The sequence below is a fragment of the Ornithorhynchus anatinus genome, chromosome 3 (assembly GCF_004115215.2).
Source record: "Ornithorhynchus anatinus isolate Pmale09 chromosome 3, mOrnAna1.pri.v4, whole genome shotgun sequence".
NCBI classification, from domain to species: Eukaryota; Metazoa; Chordata; class Mammalia; order Monotremata; family Ornithorhynchidae; genus Ornithorhynchus; species Ornithorhynchus anatinus.
In genome coordinates this window covers 33339147-33351526 of record NC_041730.1, presented here as the reverse complement: position 1 = coordinate 33351526, position 12380 = coordinate 33339147, and positions in this window count along the sequence as shown.

The following is a 12380-nucleotide window of genomic DNA, read 5'->3' as shown; positions in this document are numbered from 1 at the left end:
AAATGCTATGAGAATAAAAGTATATTATTTTTATTATTTCAAAGCCTATTATTTTAATTATAATTATTATTTCAAGATATTATTGTCATTGGTGATTTGGGACATTTGAAAAAAAAATCTGTAAAGGATTTGAAAACCTCTGGTTGAGAAATGCATTTTCAATATTATTATGCAGATTGTATTTCCTTTGATGCTTATCAGTGGATTCCATACAGTTTATTGCCTGGGAATGTCATCTGCTCTCCTCCATGCTTTGGTAGTGACAAACTGGGGATGGGGATGAAAGACAGTGGCTTCTACGGATTTTATGTGGAGAAAGACGATTCTCGAGTATTTTTCCCATTGAACTGTTGCCTTGGATGGAATCTTCAGGGCAAATTCCAAAGCATTAGCTTTCACCTCACAAAGAGCAAAACATGAAAAGCCACAAAAGGTGAATTGCTATTATCCCTGTTAAGATGTTAAGAATGACAATATCAAAGGTTTACTAGAATTTAATAATTCAGCACTTTCAAGTAATTTTAGTAGCAGCAGTAATAGAAATAATTGTAGTGATAGTGGGAGAAATGTTACTGAGCACCAACTTGTTGCAGTTACACTGTACTAGGTGCTTGGGAAGAGCAGAATAATGAGTTGACACTTTCTATTCCCACAAGGATCTTATACTCTAATAGAAGAGACACAGACACAGCACATTTACAAGCTGAGTGATCAAAATTATTAACTATGTACAAATAAGTCAGAAGGACTTGGGTTCTAATCAACCACGTATGATCTTGGGCAAGTCACTTATCTTCTCTGTCTCAGTTACCACATCTGTAAAAAATGGGGATTAAGATTGTGAGCCCCATGTGAGACAGAGACAGTATCCAACCTGATTAACTCCAGGGTTTAGTATAGTGCCTGGTACATAGCAAGTATTAAATGAATACAATGTGTCTTTTGTTTTATTTTGTTTTGCTTTGCTGTCTTCCCCTTTTAGATGGTGAGCCCGATATTGGGCAGGAATTGTCTCTATCTGTTGCCAAATTGTACAATCCAAGCGCTTAGTACAGTGCTCTGCACATAGTAAGAGCTCAATAAATACTACTGAATGAATGAATGAATAATGATAATAATAATAGTAGTATTTGTTAAGCACTTAGGTCCCAGAGAAGTTAAATTACTTGCCCAAAGTCACACAGCAGTAAAATGGTAGAGCTGGTTTTAGAGCCCTGATTACAGCCCCCGTCCTCTGACTCCCAGGCCTATATGTATTGTGAACCTGGGAGGGAAAGGGACCATGTCTAATTCACACCTGTGTATTCTCTCCCAGTGCTTAATACAGTGCTCTACTTACAATAAGCACCGAATAAATAGTATTACTACTATCTAAAAGAGTGCTGAGGAGTTGTAAGTAAGCTCATATGTACTAGAGTTAACTGAAGGGATAATATGGTTCTAAGTGTTGGAAAATCTATTGGGAAAGTTTGTTGGAGGAGGTGGGATTTTAGAAGGAATTTGAATTGTGAGGATTGCTGTGGTCTGTCTAGTGTGGGTAGGGAGGGAGTCTAAAACTGGGGGACCAGTGTAAAGGGGTTATTTCAGGTCAGAAGAAAAAGTGTAGTTTTCAAATAATATATCTCTGCTACACAAGCTATCACTGTCTATCTCTTTATTTTAAATGCTTAATTGCTACTTATCAGGCTACCTTGTTATGACTTCAACTTGAGATGACAGCTTCCTGCAGGGCTATTAAAGCAAAATATGCCTCAGAAATCCTAAATTTGATGGGTGTATTTCCTTCTCTCATTATCATCTCAAGTGCTCTCTAAGTCTTAGTGAAAATCTGCATATGTAAGGAAAGATTTTTCAAATTACCATGTGTAATGCTACGGAGATACAAACTGATAGCACTATATCAAGCACTGGGAGAGGTAAGAGATAATCATATTAGACCTAGGAAACCGTGACCAACCCATTTAATCTTCTCTCTAATTCCTGTCTTCTAGAGCGGCAAAGTGGCCTAATGGGTAAAATTGACTGTTCAGCTCTGTCCTCTCTCTGTGACCACTCGGCTGGACTGCATGTGTTAAACAGGGGTGGAACAGCAGTGTCTGTGAGTAGATATATGTACCTCAGTGGACCTCCCAGACCTGTTTATTTTCTTTCCAAGCCAGCATAAAAATGTTGATAATGTGTCTGCTAGCTATTGACTACCAGGGAGAAAAGAAAGATCAAATAGCCAGTCCACTAGTAAAGAGAGGTCAGAATCTTGATATGGGCCAGTTGCAAACTGGTAAACATCCCTTCTCTGCAAAATCCAGGAGGAAGTACTTTGTTATAAGTGGCAGCACTATTAAATGGTCAGTCCAACTAGCCTTTGTCCACTAAAACTCTGACATGTGGTAACTGCTTCATGCTCGCCATTGGGGAGCTATTTAAATGAAACATATTGGTAATAGTTTCCAGTCATAAAGGAGCCTTACAGTCAACTTAATTTTTCTCTGCTTTTAAAGCTGAATTTGCTCATGTAGCTTAGGGACACCCCGGGGGAATCAATATGCATGAGTAAATATTTTTCCAGTGTTTTATGAATGTTATTCAGACTTGGTTGTTTCATGGGGCTAGTTCCAGGTAGACTGCCTGAATGAAACAGCTAAGCATGATTGTCCTGAGCCATCTTTAGTCAAGGATTAAGGTTTTTTCATATGTTCAGAAATGCTCACCACTGATATATAACCATCGAAGGCCAAAAATTACAAAGTGATCTAAATTTGGTTGATGTGTCCAGATTTCCGAAGAAAGTTCCAGGTCACACAAGGAGGGGCAAGTTGGAGCTGAAATTCTCCAGAGCCAAACAAACCACCTACGACCATTGACTTTCCAATGCTCTCATTTCAGTCATTTCAAGGAAAATGGGGCTCCCTTTCTGCCTTGGGAACTTTCAGTTTTTTTGGCTGTCTTTATTCAGGCAAAGTTCCCACTGACATCAACACATCTTGGGGAGACAGTATTTAAATACTCTACCAAAGCAGACAGTAGCTTTGGAGTTAAGGAGACACAAGCATTTCAAAGTGAAATTTGATTGCCGCCTGCTCGGTGTAGTGTTTCAGATAAAGAGAAGCTTGGGAGAGGATTGAAACAGCTAGGTTATTTAAGCTGTGAAGACACAATGCCAAAAAGTCATTTTTGCAGGGAATAATAATAATATTAATAATGGTATTTGTTAAGCTCTTATTATGTTCCAAGCACTGTTCTAAGTGCTGGGATAGATACAAGCTTATCAGGTTGTCCCACGTGGGGGTCACAGTCTTCAACTGAGGCTCAGAGAAGTGAAATGACTTGCCCAAAGTCACACAGCTGATAAGTGACAGAGCCAGGATTAGAACCCATGACCTTCGAATCCCAAGCCCATGCTATTTCTACTAAGCCATGCTGCTTCTCTACAACAAAATAAGTTCTACTATCATCATGGCTCTCTCAATTGCTGGAGACGGCATTCTCTTCCTGTGCTCAAAGGACACAAAATGTAAGTGATATGGACCACCCTACCTGGAAAGGGTCTCCCTTGGCTTTCTGTTCCCTGAACTGGTCTAAAAGAGCTGAATTTCCTGCTTGTAGTGCCATATGGAACACTTCTAGGAGCCATTTTCCAATCATTTAGCACTCCTAGGAACACCATTGATTGGTCCTAAATATTTTTTCTTCCATTCCTTCTTTGCCAATCAGAAAAGCAAAATGAGGCAAAAGAAATCATTTATGTGTCTGTAAGGTCAGAACATGATTGCCCTGTGTAGATGTGATCAAAGAGGATTCTGTTTTGGTCAGATGAACGGTTAAGCTGTCTACTGTGATCAAATTAACCAAAGAGTCATATACTCTCCAATTCACTTGTTGCTGTTTAGGCCATCTTAATTATTTCCATGGAAACTGAAATTGGGGACCTGCTGCCACATTTTCATTTTGTTCTCATAAAGATGAGTTTTACATGGGTCTTCTTTGATGGGTTTCTCTATGGGTATCATCATTGAAGGTCCATGGGAACTCATCCCTCTTTACAGATTTATATTAGTAACATGAGGAATGTTTGCCACTAGTTGTTTTTAGAAACTCTTTCTAATCCCAAAAAAGGCAGACCCAAGTAAGTTACCCATTACCTGGTCTTGAACATTTCCCATATTCAACCCTCTGTGTCAAGGGCAGATACCAGATGTGAAATCATCTAATGTAACTCATGAAAGATGGATGTTCTGAGGGAAATGTGAGCAATCTGTAAAGTTACTATGATTACAGGACAGCCAAATTGTAAGTTATTTGTGGAGCCTTTCCCTTGTAGTACATTTGCAATACCTAGAGTGACCATGATCTTACTGAACAGTCCTGGGGGGATTCTGATATTCTGGGGAAATGTAGGTTATCCCTCCTTTCTTTGTCACTTTGTTGCCCAGATACAAAAGAATTAGCAGACACAATCCCTGATCTTAATGAGTTTACAGTGTATGGGGAGCCACATGAATCATTATTCAGAACTTTCTGAAGAATTTTGGCATTTTCAAAGGTGTGTTTACATAATTTATCATGCAGCATGGAATGCATAGTAATCTTAAAAAAGTACATAGGATATTACCCCTTAGATTTTAATGGTTCCCTCACAGCTGCCACGGTCTAGTGAGAAAATACATAGTGTGCAATGTGGACAAATTTCAGAATTTATGTACTGAAAAAATGCTAGTTGCAGGCTACTAGAAGTTAATAATGTTCAGGCACTTTAGAAATGTTGAATTTTACTTCTGATTGTCCAAAGCACCATTGCATCTTGGCTTATGGGAAAACTTTATTTTGGATATGTCACGGAAATATCAAAAATCTCCCATTCCCAGGTTGGAGGACTTCTACAGAGCTGGAAATTTTGTTATGCCCCATAAAAATTCTTTGAAGATAATTGACTCAATAAAATTATGAAGTCTCTTGGGGAACACTTCTAAACTTTTAAGGCAAGAAAGCACAGGGGTATAAAGAGCTCCTTCGTACAAAAGTAGGTAGAATAAATTTGGTTACAAACTAAAATATATCTTCTCTCCTATCTGTCCTATGAAATGAAAACATATTTGCCTTAATCCATCTCCCTGTCTAGTTACTAATAAAGTGCCAATTGTAAATTGAAACCATCTTGAAAATGATTAGGTTGTAGCATAGTTATAGCAGTTTAAGTGCACAAAATTTCATGGAACAATAGAATGCATTCTCACGGCTAGTGTAGTGTATGCCAGATCCATTAGATTGTAAGCTCTTTTAGGGCAGGGAAAATGTTACTTCTTCCCTTGTAGTCTTCCAGATTCTAAATACTGTAGTGCTTTCACCTTAGGTACTCAGTAAACACCATTGATTGACTTCCCCATGTAGGAAAATTAAAAAAAAAAGGTAGCTTAAAATGTTAAAGAATGTCCTCTATGTTTGCTCCTGGTGAGGGTTACCAGGAGGGCTCCGCTCAGAGACATACATACCACCCACATGCTTGTTCATGCCAGAGTACACAAATCTTAAGCACCTTAGCTTCATGCCTCTCCTTTTGTCCTTCCTAAACCTGATCATCCAGCTTTCCCATTGCTTCTTCTCCTCATCATCCCTCTTTTTAGCAATTTCACTACTCTTGAGCTCCTTCGCCAAGGCAGTCCAGCTGCAAGAAGCTCTGATAAAAGTTTTCCTGGGAGAAGAGAAAGAAACTACTGACTAAACAAAATTTGGGAATTAGCCATGGATTGCCCTTTTAAGTGGAGTCCTTGTTCCGATACCCACCTTAATGTTCAAAGTAGAGAAATGGATTTCTCTCCTATCCAAGAATTTCTTTTCAAAACACCACTATCCTGGGGGAGATTTGATTCACTAATTTTCAGTCTGGAGTATAATTTTGGGAACAAGTTATAACAACCTCTTCACAAATAAGGTTTCATGAGAGGTGCTGACACCATCCAATTCACAGCAGTGCTAATAATGTAGTTACAGAAAATTACATAGCACTAAAGCTGCTGGCTATAAAAATGGTTTGGAATAGACCTGAGTTATATCGTTAGAGAGATAATTCATCACTATCTATAGCTGGCGGAACTGTGGCTTTTATCCAGGTGCCAACCTTGTACAAGGATAATTATAATATTCCACTCGTAAAACCCAACTGCTACATGCACACACAGATCATCCAGTGTGTATGCTCAGGAAATTTGGATAGTAGCAGCAGCAACCACCAAGAAATCCAATTTGTGATAGATTTAGAAAAAATGACACTGATAGTGATATAAACCTATAGATTTAGCTGTCATGGATGATGGACTGACCAGTCATTCAGGGTTGTTTGTTAAGGGAGCTGCTCCGTGTGTATGTGTGTGTCTGTGCTAGTTTATACCAACAAAGCATTTTTTATATGGGAGGAAGCAACAAAAAATAATAGAGTGAAACTGACCAATCCTAAACAGGGTAAATAAAAGTCTCTCTTTTTCTCCCTCTTTCAAGACTCAAGAGGCAGCTGGCACTATCGGGCTTTGTTATGGAGAGGAAAGAGAGCAGGACACTGCACACTGTATAGATTCAGTCTCATTGAAACTAATGGCATGAATGGTCTCACATCATTGTAGTGCGACGAAGATTTACTGAGCTCAGTAGAGAACCCATATTATGGAGCGAAGCATCGATCTACTTCCACATTTTATTCACATGAGTGACAAACAAGTTATTCAGCCATGTAAAGTCACATTCAATCCCTTAGTGTGGGAGACACAATGCCTTCCAAGTCCCTCACACTTTACAGCTGTGCACTGCACCTAGCCAATAGCCCAATTGCTGCCAGCCTATAGCCAACCTAAAATAATTTTCAGACCTCATCCCTGGAGCAGATTAGACCTGAGTGAGCTGGTAAATTCACCTTTAATCTTTGAATCCTTGGGAGATCTTTAAGTATTTACAAGGCACAGGGCTGGGGCAGAAGAAATTCATAATAGAAGTGAAACAAATTTGGCAACCTATCCTAAGGAAGACCAACATAGGCTTGGGAGTCAGTGGACCTGGGTTCCAATCCTGCCTTTGCCACCTGCCTGTTGAGTGACATTAAGTCATTAACTTCTGTGTTCCAGTTTCTTCACCTGTAAAATGGATATTAAATACCTGTTTTCCCTCCCACTTAGATATTGAGCCCCAATAAGGACAGTGTCTGGCCTGAGGATCTTGTTATTATTCCAGTGCTTTGTACTGTGCTGGGCATATAAAAAGCACTAAACTAATACCACAGTTATTATTATTATCATTATTATTTGACTGAGGAGAAGAATTCATTCTATCTGCATCAATCATTTTGCATGCCTGATGAACTTACTTTTTAACATCTTCACTGAGAAAAATTCTAAGAGATGCCCAACCAGGAGTTGGAAATTAGTAGTTTAGAGGCCTCAGGGCAAAAAACCTTCCAAGTTGCATTCAGCAGGGAATAATCCCTACAGTTCCCTCTAATATAGGTGGTGTTGGAGGTCATTCTGGACCAGAGCACTCTGGGAAAACTGGAAGAGATCCAGGCACTAGTGAAGTGGGCAGGTAACACTTTTACAGTTTTGTTAATCCATGGTTGCTCAGAGGATTCCACACTAAACTGGATCTTCAGGCCATGAGGACTACTATACCAGAACTCTGGAAAGAGCCCAAGAGCACCAGCCTCCTTGGGTCTCTGGAGGAATAGCCTAGACATACACCTCTGGGATCCGTGCAGTAGATCGGTTTTAACCACAAATCAAAGCATTCAACTTAAAATCTACTGGCCTCGAAACACAGACAAAAAATCAGCAAGTGATTTGGTGCTCCATGGCATAACCAATGTTTAAGGTAGACTGTTCCATGTTTGGCTGAACTGAAGTAAAACTTTTATTTTTTATAATATTTCATCTCTGCATTCTTTCTTGGTTATGTTTTAAACCCAGAACTCCTTGCCTTTTCTAGAGGAGCTACAGTGGAAAAAATTCAATCATTAAATTAACGGCATTGACTTAGCCTTTAAAATGTGCAGAGCACTATACTAAGTGTAGGGAGAGTACAATACAATAGAATAGCTAGACATGATCCCTGCCCCCAAGGAGCTCCAAGAGGGAGAAAGTGTCCATTATCTTTCCCAGAGTAATCTAGAGCACATTTTTGATTGCTAAATCAATCAAATTTGTCTGTTTCTCTAACAAAATGAACCTAATTCTTTATTTAGACTTTCATCACAAGTCAGATTTCTACACCAGTGATCATTGGTGCTGCTCTTCTGGATTCTCGCCCCAAGATGATATATCCTTGTCAAAGTCTTTTCAATCTAGAGAGTTCTGCTCTCTAAGTAATAATAGTAGTAGTAGAAATAGTATTCATTAAGCACCTACAACGTGGAAGCATTGTACTTAATTCTGGGAAGAATTAGTTGCCATTCTGGCCCCAGAGGAACTTTACAGTTTAAGAGGGGTTTGGCAACAGACACACAGGGAACTCAATCAATCAGTGGTATTTATTGAGCTCATTCTGTGTGCAGAGCACTATACTGTTTGGAAGAGTACAATACAATAGAGATGGTTGATACATTCTCTGCCCACAATGAATTTACAGTCTAGAGGGGAGATGACACAGTGAAAATACTACAGTCCTAAAACATTTTAATAGATCAGTAAAAACAAGAAGAGTGATTGGCACATAGTAAGCACTTAAGAAATACCATCATTATTAAAAGGATGAAGGTAGCGCCATCGTTATAGGAGCAGAGTTTCAGCCTCCTCACAGCTCAGAATCATCAGTTACAGCTGCAGCCATAGCCACATCCTTCCCATCAGTCTGAAGATTGAGAAGGCCTCACATGCTAGTGTTTAAATCACACTTCCTGAGCTGGAGTAGGTACTGATGGGAAGTCTCATTGGCTTTTCTCTTGTGCTGAAGGTTTCTGACCTCATTTTAAAGGAACAACTGGCCCAACACTCTGCTACTAGTGATTCACACTTCCTCTACTAAGGCTGGAACAAGGACTTATGGGAAGTACAAATGAGGTAGGGTCTGGGTATGTTGTCTCTCAGTTTTCAGGCTCCTAATCTATGACAAGAGTGTGACTGGGGAGTCACTTTTTTTCTACTAGTTTCTTGATCTGGTTTGGCTAGTGATGAAATTTGTTTAAATCACAATCCTAATAAGGTGAGCTGCCCAGCCTAGGAGAAAAAGAAAAACATGTCAGTAGATCTTGACTCCTTCCTAATAACCTTGTTTTCAATAGAAGAAATGGGGTTTGGTAATTGGAACATTCACCCCAGTTAAAGCCACTTTGGGATCACTTATTTGGATTTATGGTGACAAGAAGGTTACTCTGTAGCATTGCTTCTCATGAATGTTTCCTGATTGATCCAGGAGGATGTGTGAATGACAGGTGATATCTGAATTTGAGATAGGCTCCGCTCTACTTCTTCCCCTTGACTCTGCTGCCAGTCACTTTGTTTTCTGGGATTGCACTGAGGTCACCCAAAGAAGCAACAGAGTTAGGTTAGTGAGGTGTGCTTGGGGCCTGAGGCTTGTGCTGAAGAGGGCTAATAGTGTGTACCCCAAGAAAAGTCTGGCATCTGCTTGGTCTGCCTACTGCAGGCATTTGTAAAGCACCAAGAGCATGACATGTCTTGGGTGGAATTGTAGCAAAAATTAAAAAAAACTGTGGAAAATTAAGGGAAATACACTTGTTTATTGTAGACAAGTTCTAAACAAACCAATCAATCATATTTATTGACAGTGTGGTTTCAGCAGAGCAATGCTCTCTCTATTAAGCACTTGGGAGAGTATGACAGAGGAAGAAGACACAATCTCTGTCCTCAAAGAGCCTATAGCCTAAGAGGGCAGACTGATACTAAAATCAATTACAAGTGGGAGAAGCAACAGAGTTAAAGGAAATGTGCCTAAGTGCATTTGCAAGACATGGTAAGTACCTGAGTGTTTAGGAATTGTGGACTAAAATGCCTGAGTGATGCAATAGAGAAAGGAAATAGAGTGGGGATATGAGCAATTAGTTGGGGATGGCCACTTGGAGAACATGTTATTTTAGCAGGCTTTGAAGATGTGTAAGACTCTGAAGGAGATTAAGACCAGATAGACTTGGGCTTGGACTACCAATTCAACCGTATATGGGCAGCGTTGATAATGCCATGAGTTGGTCTGAACCCACCAGGAATAGGAGGAGACTAAAAGCTTCATTGGCTGTTGCTTTTATAATGGATTTGGAATAATTGGTTTAACTCCCCACAAAAAAAATGAAATAATGACATATTTGGTATCTTTTTCCCAAGAATCTCTTGTCATTGTCAACCACCAAATGTAAAGCCTCTGTATAAAATTCAAATTAGCCCATTCATTAGGGTCTGCAGTTATACTTTTGGCCTCCGTTATGTAGATGTTTAAATCCCTAAAATATTTGAACAATTGAAGTTAAGGCATATTTGATAGAGCCTGAATTATCTATCACTATGGTATTTGCTTAAGAGCTCACTATGTGTCAAGTACTGTTCTAAGTGCTGGGGTAGATACAATTTAAACAGGTTGGACAGATTCGCTGTCCTACATAGGGCTCACAGTCTAGGTGGCAGAACAATCAACCAATCACTCATTTACTGAGGGCAGAGCACCATACTAAGCAACTGGGAGAGGTGCTTATATAACAACATAAAACTTGGTAGACACATTCCCCTCCTACAGTGAGCTTTCATTCTAGAGGATGGACATTGAATCCCCATTTTATAGATGTGGAAACTGAGGCACAGAAAAGTTAATGACTGGGCTGAGGTCACACAGCAGGCAATGGGCAGAGACAGGATTAGAACCCAGATCCTCTAACTTCCAGGCCCATGTCTTTCCACTAGGCTATACTGTTTTGCTCTTTCTTCCCCTCACCATCCCTCACCCCCCCCACACCCCAACCCTTTAAACTGTGTGGGTTAATGGGTTAGCTTGAGTTTACATGCTGGCAAAATGTGCCTAGGGCAAGTGTATTTTATTAATGCATATTTTCATTGGAATTTTCAACCTGAATCTACATAGTGTGGCAAATCTTATAAGGAAACACAGATCAGAAGGGTCTGATCAGTAGGCACAGGCAGGACTAATGTCTCTGGAGTCAACTAATGTCTCTGGAGTCACATGCTATTAATTGACTCTCCAAGCTGTCAGCACATCTCTTGATTAATAGATAGCATTTGAGGTTTTCGCAACCCACAGACCTGTACACTTTCCCCATTGCTGGCCTGGAGAACCCCAAAACATTGTCCAGAGCCCAGTAAGAGTGGGGGCTGGGTGAGGAAAGTAGAACAGAACAGATAGCAGAACTCCACAGGAGTTGTTAAAAGGACAGAATCTGGGGTCAATAGGAGACCCACACAAGAACACAAGTTCCCAGCAAAAAAAAAACCCCAAAACAAAAAAAACCCTGATATTTAGTCCTATCAGTAAGACAGATATTGGCTGATCCAGGCAAATTATGACCAAAACTGCTGTGGCAATTTCTGCATTCACTGAGTTGAAAACAAGTCTGACTATGGTTCTCTTTTTGAGAAACACTTGGTTAGGGCATCCTTTTGTACAAGAGTATTTTTTTAACCCCATGCCGACTCCTGTTTTGAGAATATAGGCACAGTATGGAAGTAACCCCCACTAGATTCCCTCTGATATATGGTAGGGAAGAGAAGCAGTGTGGCCTAGTTTAGAGAATGGCCCTGGGAGTCAGAGGACCAGGATTCTAATCCTGTCCCTGCTATTCGTCTGCCTCGGTTCCTTCATTTGCAAAATGGGGATTCAATACCTGTTCATCCTACTTAAACTGTGACCCCATGTGGGACCTGATTAATTTGTATCTACTGCAGCAGTTACTATGGTGCCTGGCACATAATAAGTACTTAACAAATTCCACAGTTATTATTAATAGTAATTGATTAATCAGATAATTACACTTTAACAACAATTATCCAGATATTTCTTTCCCTAGATATTTCACATAAATTGAGTGAAATAGGTCAATATATATTTTGGTGTCTTTTGTTTCACCATTTTGTTACCTAGAGAAAGAACCTAATATTCTAGCTCTGTCTGCTGGGTGTCTGCCATCAGTGTTCTCTAACTTATGAAACCCCTGGGGCAATCCACCATGTGGGCAGGCTCCGAAGGAATCTTGAAAAAGTGTTGTTTAGTGTCGGTGACACACCGAGCTCCCAAAGCAATGGGAAGGTAGGCTGTGCTGACACTGTGCTGCAGCATTGGCTCCTCCTACAAGCCTTGCTTGATTCATTCCCAGCCCCCACATTTTTAAAATCCATCAGCCATCTCTAGCATTTTGGTATTTATCCTTAGTCTCCCTCAGCACTATACATATACAT